The sequence below is a fragment of the Dasypus novemcinctus genome, chromosome 13 (assembly GCF_030445035.2).
Source record: "Dasypus novemcinctus isolate mDasNov1 chromosome 13, mDasNov1.1.hap2, whole genome shotgun sequence".
In the NCBI taxonomy this organism is placed as follows: Eukaryota; Metazoa; Chordata; class Mammalia; order Cingulata; family Dasypodidae; genus Dasypus; species Dasypus novemcinctus.
This window is the reverse complement of record NC_080685.1, coordinates 24,056,151-24,066,411: the sequence shown is the minus strand read 5'-3', so window position 1 is coordinate 24,066,411 and position 10,261 is coordinate 24,056,151. Positions and strand designations below refer to the sequence as shown.

The 10,261-nt window shown below is 42.9% G+C and overlaps 1 long non-coding RNA gene and 1 other non-coding gene across 2 annotated transcripts in view; one reads left to right on the top strand and one right to left on the bottom strand.

Annotated features, from left to right (window-relative positions):
• Positions 1–520: 520 nt before the first annotated feature.
• Positions 521–1,444, bottom strand: LOC101422286 (uncharacterized). Its single transcript, XR_011645369.1, has 2 exons — positions 1,387–1,444; positions 521–1,018 (listed from the first exon to the last, which is right to left on the bottom strand). It is a non-coding gene; the product is annotated as an uncharacterized protein (transcript).
• Positions 1,445–1,551: 107 nt separating this feature from the next.
• The window catches only part of LOC131280880 (uncharacterized), a 32,496-nt gene continuing 23,786 nt past the window's right edge, over positions 1,552–10,261 (top strand). Inside the window, exons 1-2 of the long non-coding RNA XR_009188537.2 lie at positions 1,552–1,687; positions 1,959–2,080. This is a non-coding gene — a long non-coding RNA (uncharacterized lncRNA). The remainder of the gene's footprint in view (positions 1,688–1,958; positions 2,081–10,261) is intronic.

Below are 10,261 nucleotides of genomic sequence, written 5' to 3'. Positions count from 1 at the left end.
TCAAACATCCCCTCAACATACGACTTCAAGGTGCCTATAAGCCCTGCCTTGTCCAATTACTCACTGCCCAGTCCAGCTTCTATGCTTTTGCTGGGGCCATCCCTCTTGCCTGCAATACCGTTTCCTCTCCTTTCTGACTTAGTTCTGAGCTTTCTTTAAGAGGTCTACCTCAAGTCACTTCCCTCATGAAGCCCTTCTGGACCGCCTAGTCTACCTGTATCTTTCTTCTCCCAAGAACACCTTTGGCACTGATTCAACAGGCTATTAAGGACACAGCAATGTACCTCATATAATAATTTTTTTAATTTACTATATTGTTCCCAACTCATCAGGCCTGGTGAAGTGCCTTAGTCACAAACATGAAATAGCTGGGCAGCCCTTCCTAAAAAGTTCTGGTCAAGAACAGTACTAAATAGTCCTGCCCTTTCCTTAGATTGGCTCTGGCCTGAAAAGAGTTGCTACCTCAGGAGAATATGTACGTGCCATAAGAAAGGAATCCAAGGGTCTCCTCGCACAACACTGTATTGAAGGGATGAAGGCCCAGTCGTTTATTCTCACCCAACTCATTCAGATCCTGGTCTTCCCCCTCCGTTGGGGTTCAGGGGGTTCCTCTAGTTTTCTTGCTTCCACCCAGGCAAGGGGGGCTTGTGTCCAGTTGAGGGTTCTCCCTCCACTGGGCAGGGGTCCGCGCCTGGATGGCCAGGGCGTGGACTGGCCCGGCCAGCTCCTCTGAGAGGGCGGCGTGGACCAGCCGGTGCCGCTGCAGGGGGCTCAGTCCCTCGAAGCGAGAGCTCACCACCGCCACGCGGAAATGCGTCTCGCTGCCTGGTGGGACCGCGTGACCGCCGCTCTCGTTGCGCAGTTCCAGTATCTCGGGGTTCAAAGCCTGCTCCAACTTCGCGCGAATGGCAGCCTCCACTGGACCGACAGCCCCCGATCCAGCGCTGCCCCGGGACAGACACACACGACCTGCCATGGAAACCAGGCGCCGGACCAGCCGCCCCCTCAGCATCCGCTACTGCAGAGAGAGACAAGCAACCGGGTTGGGGACTCCCGCCAGCTCAGGGCCCACTCACTCAACCCCCTCGATTCCCCACAACTAGTAGCGGGGCCGAAAGAGCTGCCGCCCAGACCCCGCTCCTGCAGGGAGCACGCCTCAACAGGACACCGAGGCTTGAGACCCCGCCCTTTTCCTCTGTGTGACGTGGGAGAATTGGCTCTCCAGCCTCAGGCAGTGGCGAGGCCAGGGCGCAAGGCGCGTGCGTAACCAAGGGGATTTGCAAGAAATGGACTGGAGGTTGCAAAAGTAGGTTATGGGCACTTCTGGGCTTTTGGTTCAGACGGTCCCCCGGTGTCCCTCCAAACCCTTAGCTGGGCCTTTTCTACCTGCCGCTCAGCCTTGGCTACCGCAGTTCCTGCTCAATGCCGGGGATCCCGACGCTCTGGGGAAGGGCGGGCTTGCGTCCTGAAGCACGCTGGGACATGGAGTTCCCGTTAGGCGCGGCGAGACTGGGTAGGCGTCGCGGCGTGCCCCGCGGGCTCACGGGAACTGTAGTCTCCGAGTCCCGCGACCGGAGCAACGCGACGGAAAAAGGAATTTCCTGGGCAACTGGTGTTGGGATTATTCGATCCATTTTATTGCTAATGGATTTTGTAGATCATCTAGTGCAACTCCTTTGTTTTACATGTAAGAAAATGGAAGTCTGTTCCATTTATTGAATACAAATTATTGCGCGCCAGACCTAGCTTTGGGGAATAAGGACTGACCCTTTGTGCGAAGGGACACAAGAGAAGATAGACAAGTCAGCACCCAATTATAACACCGTGAGCTAAGGACTAGGATGGGATAAAGCACAGGGGTGTTTCCCAGATTTGGGGAGCAAGTTCCATGAGGCGATTTAGGGAAACGGTCCAGAAGGGATCGCATGAAAATCTTTTTCTCATTATCTGTTTTCCAGGCTGAGTCAGCCGCCACCACGCAAAGGAAAGGAGAGCGAACTTTGACAGAGTAGCCTGGGCAGCAGCGCTGGAGAAGAGGAACGGTCCAGAGTAGCTGGGCCTTCTAGGCCTTGTTAAGCAGGTTTGCCTTTATCGGAGAAGCAGTGGGAAGCTGGTTTTTGACAAGGATTTAGCAGGGTTAAATTTTTCCAAGATGAGATAGCCTTTCGGTTTATTCAGATTTTATTTTCTATCCTTAAATATTATTTTTAGATTTCTTCATATATTCCTAAGTCTTTCCCCAACTTCTAATTTTGAAAAAAAAATTTTTTTTAAAGATTTATTTTATTTATTTCTCTCCGTTTCTCCAGTTGTCTGCTCTCTGTGTGTCCTTCTGCGTCTGCTTGCATTATCTGGCGGCACTGGAAAACTGCATCTCTTTTTTGTTGCCTCTTCTTGGTGGGTGAGCTCTCCGTGTGTGCTGCGCCACTCCGGGGTGGGCTATGCTTTTTCATGTGGGGTGGCTCTCCTTGCTGGGGTGCACTCCTTGCGTGTGGGGGCACACGGGTCAGGAGGCCTTGGGGATCAAACCCTGAACCCTCCATATGGTAGATGGATGCTCTATCAATTGAGTCACTTCTGCTTCCCTAATTTTGAAAAACTTTGAGCCTACAAAGCAATACCTTCTATTCTTCACTTGATTTATAATTTTTTACATTACAAACTTATACATATATATTTATATACTTCTACATTTATGTACTTCGTATATTCTTATATACTTAAATATATATATACTTTTTTGCTGAACCATTTGAAAATGAATTCATAGGATGAAAATGAGTTAGCATGACATTTTACTTCTATGTACTCCAATATGTATCTCTTAAGAATGAGAATATTCTACATAATCACAATACTCTTTATCACACTCAAGAATTTGAACGTATAATGATGTATAACATTATCCCCAGCCTTTAAAAAAATTTTAAGTGTTCAGAAAAGTTGCAATGTTAATACATTAAGCATCCCTTTAAACTTCACCTAGATTAACTAACATTTTGCCATATTTGCTTTATAATTCTCTTTGAATATGGGTGTATAGTAATGATAATAATGACTTTTGTTGAATCATTTGAGTTAATGTGCAAACATCTTTACCCTTCATTGCTCTATACTTTAGTATGTGTATCCTCAGAACAAGAATACTTTCCTACCTAACTTCAATATCATTACTACACCCAAGACATTAAAAATTCCTATTATTTTTAATTTACAGTTGATATTCAGATTTTCCCAAATGTTCCATTAATGTCTTTTATAACTTTTAATTTTAAAAAATTGAATCAAAGCTCACTGGCTGCAGTGTGGAGAATGGATTGAAGGGGAGGTAAGGGTGGAAGCAGGGAGAGCAGTTGGGAGGTTATTATAATAGTTTAAATGAGAGATGATGATGACTTAGACTACAGTTGTGATGGTAGCAGCAGCAATGGAGAGAAATTGTGGTTATGCATGGTATTAGGAGAGTAAAATGGGTTAGTTATGGGAGGGGGTGTGTCAAGAATGACTACCAGGCTTGTGCGTCTGGATGGATGGAGTTCATCCCCTAAGGTATAAAATACTGGAAAATACCAGGTTTTGAGACGTGGAAAAGGGGAAGATTAGGTGTCCAGTTTGGAAGTGTCTTTGATATTCAAGAAGAGATGTCAAGTTGGACATATAACTCTAGAGCCTGGAGGAGAGATCTGGGCCTGGTGAGTTGTGTGTGGAGAGTCAGGGAGAAATATGTGTGAGTGAGTGTGTTTTATTTTTAACTTTTGCTTCTGAAATAACTTCAGACTTACAGAAGTTACAAAAATAATACAAGGAATTCTTGTATATCCTTTACCCAGATTACCCAAATGTTAACATTTTACCATGTTTGCATAATTTCTCTCTCTCCATTTATAAATTTTTTTTCTGAACTGTTAGAAAGTACATTGCAGAGCTAAAGTCCATTTATCCCTAAATATTGCTGTATTTACTAAAAACAAAGACATTTTCTCATATAACCACAGTGTAATTATCAAATTCTGGAAATTAACATTTATATTGTATTATTATCTAATGTACAGACTTTATTTAAATGTTGCCACTTGTTTCACTAATGTCCTTTATATAAAAAGAAAAAAAAATTGTGATCCAGGATCAAATCCAGGTTCACATGTTGTATTTAGTTGTCTTGTTTCTTTGGTCTTTAATAATCTGGTGTAGCAGTTTGATATGGTTATGAATTCCAAAAATAGTTATTGGATTATGTTTGTAATCTGGTCTGTACCTGGGTGTGATTAAGTTATGATTAGGGCTTTGATTGGGCCACATCATTAGGACGTTGAGTCCCTACCCTTTGTTGGGTGGGGACTCACAGATAAAAGGCATGGCAAAGGACAGAGTTGAGGGTTTTTGATGTTGGAGTTTTGATGTTAGAGTTTGATACTGAAGCATTAAGCTGGAGCCCTGGGAAGTAAGCTCACAGAGGAAAGAGAAGAGAGGAACCCTGAGCCCAGGAAGAAGCAAGCCCTGGAAGGGAGGAACCCAAAAAGCCTGACCCCTTGCAGACATCAGCAGCCATCTTGCTCCAAAATGTGAAAATAGACTGATGAGAGAAGTAACTTATACTTATAGCCTAGTATCTGTAAGCTCCTACCCCAAATAAATACCCTTTATAAAAACCAGCCAATTTCTGGTATTTTGCATCAGCACCCCTTTGGCTGGCTAATACATCAGGATAGTTCCTCAGTTTTTGTCTTTTATGACTTTGACATTTTTGAAGAGTACAGATCATTTATTTTGCAGAACGTCCCTCAGTTTCAGTTTGTCTAATATTTCTCTATGATTAGATTTTGGATATGCATTTTTGGCAGGAACGCTACAGAAATGATGCCAAGTTCCTCTCAGTGAACCATTCTAGGGGGTACAAGATATTGATTTTTCCTATTAGTAGTCATGTTGATTCTGACCACTTCATTAAGGTCATATTATCAGGTTTCTCCTCTGTAAATTTACTCTTTTTTCATTTGTAATTAATGAGTATATTATAGAAGTTATTTTAAGTCTATGTAATATCCTATTTCTAATCAAACTATTGCTCACTAACTTTAGCATCTGAAAGGTGTGTTTTTGAGGTATCTCTTAGTTAGGAGTTACTGAAGATGAGATCAATGAGGGGTGTGCATGTGTGTGTGAAATCACCTGGGGAGAAAGTATATGAAGAGAAGAGAATCAAATTTCTCATTAGAAAATGCTCTGGCTAGTGTACCTTGGAAAGGACTGTGTACCCTCTAAATTTGATTGTTGGCTCTAAAGTTTGCAGTTTGGCTGTTTTCAGGCACTGTTTAGATGTGTCATTATTAGATGAAGACTTTTAGAGGCTTCAGGCACTGAGACATTATGGTGGCCACCTCGTGTGAAATTAAACAAAAGAGGGAAGCGGACTTGGCCCAGTGGATAGGGCGTCTGTCTACCACATGGGAGGTCCGTGGTTCAAACCCCGGGCCTCCTTGACCCGAGTGGAGCTGGCCCATGCGCAGTGCTGATGCACGCAAGGAGTGCCCTGCCATGCAGGGGTGTCTCCGCGTAGGAGAGCCCCATGCGCAAGGAGTGCACCCCATAAGGAGAGCCACCCAGCGCGAAAGAAGTTCAGCCCAGGAGTGACGCCGCCCACACGGAGAGCTGATGCAGCAAGATAAAGCAACAAAAAGAAACAGATTCCCATGCTGCTGACAACAACAGTAGCGGACAAAAAGAACTGGGGTGGGGAGGAGGCGAGGAGAAGGGGAGATAAATAAAAAATAAATCTTAAAAAAACAAAAGAAAAATAAAACAAGCAACAATAAAAACTAATCCATAACGTGAGGTTGGTACAGCCAACGAAGTCGTGATTTTTTTTTAACCCATAATGATTACCTTAATATTTGTTGATTTTAAAAAAGGAATTTTAAATTAATTTGAGGTGAATTAAATCGTGGTATAATTTACACATAGAAAACAGCACAAATTTTAAAAGTACAGCTTAATTTTACGTATGAATATGCGCAGAAAATTTCCAGCAACCCCAGAAAGCTCCCTCATGCCCAGAGCCCAGTAAAAGTCAATATCACCCTGCCAAGGGAACCGCTATCCTGACCTTTATCATCACATGTCAGTTTTGCCTGTTTTTGAGCGTCATGTACATTGAATTACACAGTATGATTCATTTGTGCTTATCTTCTATTGTTCAGCATTGTGAGATTCGTCCATGTATGTGGCAGTAATTTGTTCATTTTCACTGTTGTGTGGCATTGTATTGTATGAATATATTGCCTTCTGGTACACGTGTTTTGTTCTGTCATCACCGCCCTCCCCCCCCCCCATGGCTCCCTTGTGGTCTGTTTGCCAGTTGTTTTTGCTCTTTGTCTGTTTTTTTCTTTAGGAGGCACGGGACCTCCCATATGGGAGGCTGCCACTCAACTGCTTGAGCCACATCCATTCCCCTGGTACATGTTTTTTTTTTAACAAAGCAATTTTATTGGTACATATTAATAAACATAAAAACATCCAAAGTATACAGTCATTGGTATTTGTTATAATCACATAGTTGTGTGTTCATCGCTTTAATCATTATTAGAGCATTTTCGTTATTTCATAATAATATTAATAAACAAAAAATAGACAAACAAGAAAATTCCTTACCTCTCAATTACTCTATGCTTCTCCACTGTACATAGCTGCTGTAGCTGCTGTTTTTGACTATTCTATCTAAAGTGTATAATCAATGGCTTTTAGTATAATCACAATATGGTACATTCCTCATCTCAAAAATTTTAGAACAATTTCATTACTCCAAAATATGTGTTTTTGATTGGACATAAACATTTATTTTGGTGGTGGTGGGGTATATCTGTGAGTGGAATTGTTGGGTCATAGGATAAACAGTGTCATTTATTTATTTTTTACAATTTGTTTTTATTGTATTGAAGTATATCACTCATACATAAACATACATAAACAATAAGTGTACAGTAATAGTTGTGAACTTACAAACCAAACATATAATATCATACAGGACTCTTCCACCTCATCCTATCACTAATACTTTGCATTGTTGTTAAAATTTTTAAACTAATGATTAAAGAACATTGTCAAAATATTACTACTAACCGAAGTATTTTTCCCCAACCCCCCTATTATTATCTTTATATAATTTATTTATTTATGAGCATACGTAAACGATAAATGTATAGTAAAAGTTGTGAACTTACAAAGCAAACATGAATAACATCATACATGGGTCCCAGACATCAACTCTTCACCAACACCTTGCATTGTCGTGAGATGTTTGTTACAAACTATGAAATATTGTCAAAGTCTTACTACTAATTATAGCCCTTATCTTTTATTTTGTGCATTTCCCCCCAACCCACCCTATTATTATTTTTTAAATATATTTTTCATGACAGAAGTTGTAAACTTATAAAACAATCATGCACATGTGCAGAATTCCCAAACAACACTCCTCTATCAACACACCACAACTATTTGAGTTTTATCTGTCATATTTTATTTTCACCATGCTTTTGTCACTACTAGTTACTTTTTGATGTAATCTTCATTTTTAGACTCTCTTCCAGGCCTCTCTCTCCTGTCTTTTCTTTTCAAGCTCTAGCACACTCTTTAGAATTTCCTGAAAATCTGGTCTCTTCATTAGAAATTCTCTGTTTCTGTTTATCTGTGAATATTCTAAACTCACCTTCATTTTTGACAGACAGTCTTGCTGGATATAGGATTCTCAGCTGAAACTTCTTCTCTTGTAGTATCTTAAATATATCGCACCACTGTCTTCTTCCATTCATGGTTTCTGGTGAGAAATCAGCACTTAATCTTATTGGGTATCCTTATGTGTTATGCATTGCTTTTCTGTTGCTGTTCTCAGAATTTTCTGTCTTTGGCATTTGACATTCTAATTAGTATGTGTCTCAGAGTTGGTCTGTTTGGTTTTTTTGGATGGGAATATGTTGTGCTTCTTGGACATGGATATCTATGTTCAGTAGGGTTGGGAAATTTTCTACCATTACTTCTTCAAATATTCCTTCTGCCCCTTTTCCCTTCTCTTCTTCTGGGACACCCATGACATGTATGTTTGCACGTCCTTTGCTGTCATTTAGTTCCCTGAAACCTTGTCCATTCTTTTCTTTATCTGTTCTTTTGTATGTTCACTTTCAGAGGCCATTTCTTCAAGCTCACCAATCCTTTCTTCTGCCTCTTCAAATCTGCTATTTGGGAAGTGGATGTGGCTCAACTGATAGAGTGTCCTCCTACCATATAGGAGGTCCAGGGTTCAAACCCAGGGTCTCCTGACCTGAGTGGTGAGCTGGCCCATGTGCAGTGCTGCTGCATGCAAGGAGTGCCATGCCATGTGGGGGTGTCCCCCACATAGGGGTGCCCCATGTGCAAGGAATGTGCCCCTCAAAGAGAGCTGCCTCATGCGAAAAGCACAGCCCATGCAGGAGTGGAGCCGCACACACTGAGAGCTGCAGATTTCCTGTGCCGCCTGATGAGAATGCAAGCGGACACAGAAGAACACACAGTGAATGGACACAGAGAGCAGAAAATGGGAGTGGGGAGGGAGAGAAATAAATTAATCTTAAAAAAACCTGCTATTATATAATTCCAGGTTATTTTAATTTCATTTATCATGCCTTTCGTTCCCATAAGATCTGCTATTTTTCTATATGTGCTTTTGAATTCTTCTTTGTGTTCATCCAATGTCTTCTTAATATCCTTAATCTCTTTAGCCATCTCATAGAATTTATTAAGGAGATTTATTTGAACATCTGTGATTAGTTGTCTCAACTCCTTTATGTCATCTGGAGGCTTATCTTGTTCCTTTAACTGGGCCATATCTTCCTGTTTCTTTTTTTTTAAGATTTATTTTATTTATTTCTCTCCCCTTCCCCCTCCCCCCCTCCCCGTTGTCTTCTCTCTGTGTCCATTTGCTGTGTGTTCTTGTGTGTCCACTTGCATTATCTGGTGGCCCTGGGAAACTGCATCTGTTTTTCTTGTTGTTGCATCATCTTGCTGCATTAGTTCTCCATGTGTGCGGCACCACTTCTGGGCAGGCTGCATTTTTTCCATGTGGGGCAGCTATCCTTGCGGGATGCACTAGTTGCACATGGGACAACCCTATGAGGGGGTGCCCCTGTGTGGCATGGCACTCCTTGCTCATGGCAGCACTGTGCATGGGCTAGCTTACCACATGGGTCAGGAGGACCTGGGGATTGAACCCTGGACCTTCCATATGGTATGGCAGGTGCTCTATCGGTTGAGCCACGTCCGCTTCCCAATATCTTCCTGTTTCTTGGTGTGGATTGTAATTTTTTGTTGGTGTCTTGGCATCTGGCTTACTAGAGTATTTATTCAGGGTGCAGTTTTTCTCTTTAGTTTAGGGCTTCCTATCATTTCTCCCTTGTTGTGCAATAGGAACCAAGGAGTAAGTTGGTGCTAAAGTTGTGGAGGCTGAAGCTGCCCTCATTGCCCCAGGGACCAATGAAGCTTCTCCCAACTTTCTCCTTTGCTAGGGGTAGGGATAGAGTTACAGCTGTGTGGAACAATCCAAGTTGTACAGGCTTAGACTCTAGTTGGCCAGAGAGACTGATGAAGCTTCATGTCCCTTTCTCCTCTGCCTGGGATTGGGATGGAGCTACAAGTGTGGGCAGCAATCTAGGCAGTGTGGGTCCAAGATGACCGCGGTTGCCCCAGTAGACTTCAGATTATTCAATCTGTGCCAGCCAAAGGTAACTGCAGTTACCCGGATAGCCTGGTGCAGGGCCTGCCAGCGTCCTCCCTGCCAGAGGTGTGACTGATGCCTAGGCTGGGCCAGAGGTGTGACTGACGCCTAGAAACTGGTTCCTGCCTTCACTGTGATTTCTGGTCAGCCTGGCTTCCCCTCAGGCTGGGGGCGGAGTCAAAATGGCAGCTACCAGCCTCTTTCTGACCTGGACAAGTTCAAACTTTAGCTGTTCTTAGGGTTATACTCTAGCCAGCCGAATCCACCTATCAGTAGCTGAAATTGGTGGCCAGCTGTCCCCTCTACCCCTGTTTTTGGGAAATGGAGATTCAAATTCCAGCCACACTACCTCCTGGGGCAGCTTGTGCTGCCAAAGTAGGAGGTTTCTGTGGCTTGGTCAGTAATTTCCTGGAGAGACTGGTGCAGGTCCCCCCAGCTTCTTCCCTCCCAGAGCTGGGGCTGGGGCTTGTGCTACACCTGCAATCTGCTCTGGATGGAAAGAAGCTGGGCCCCACCAGC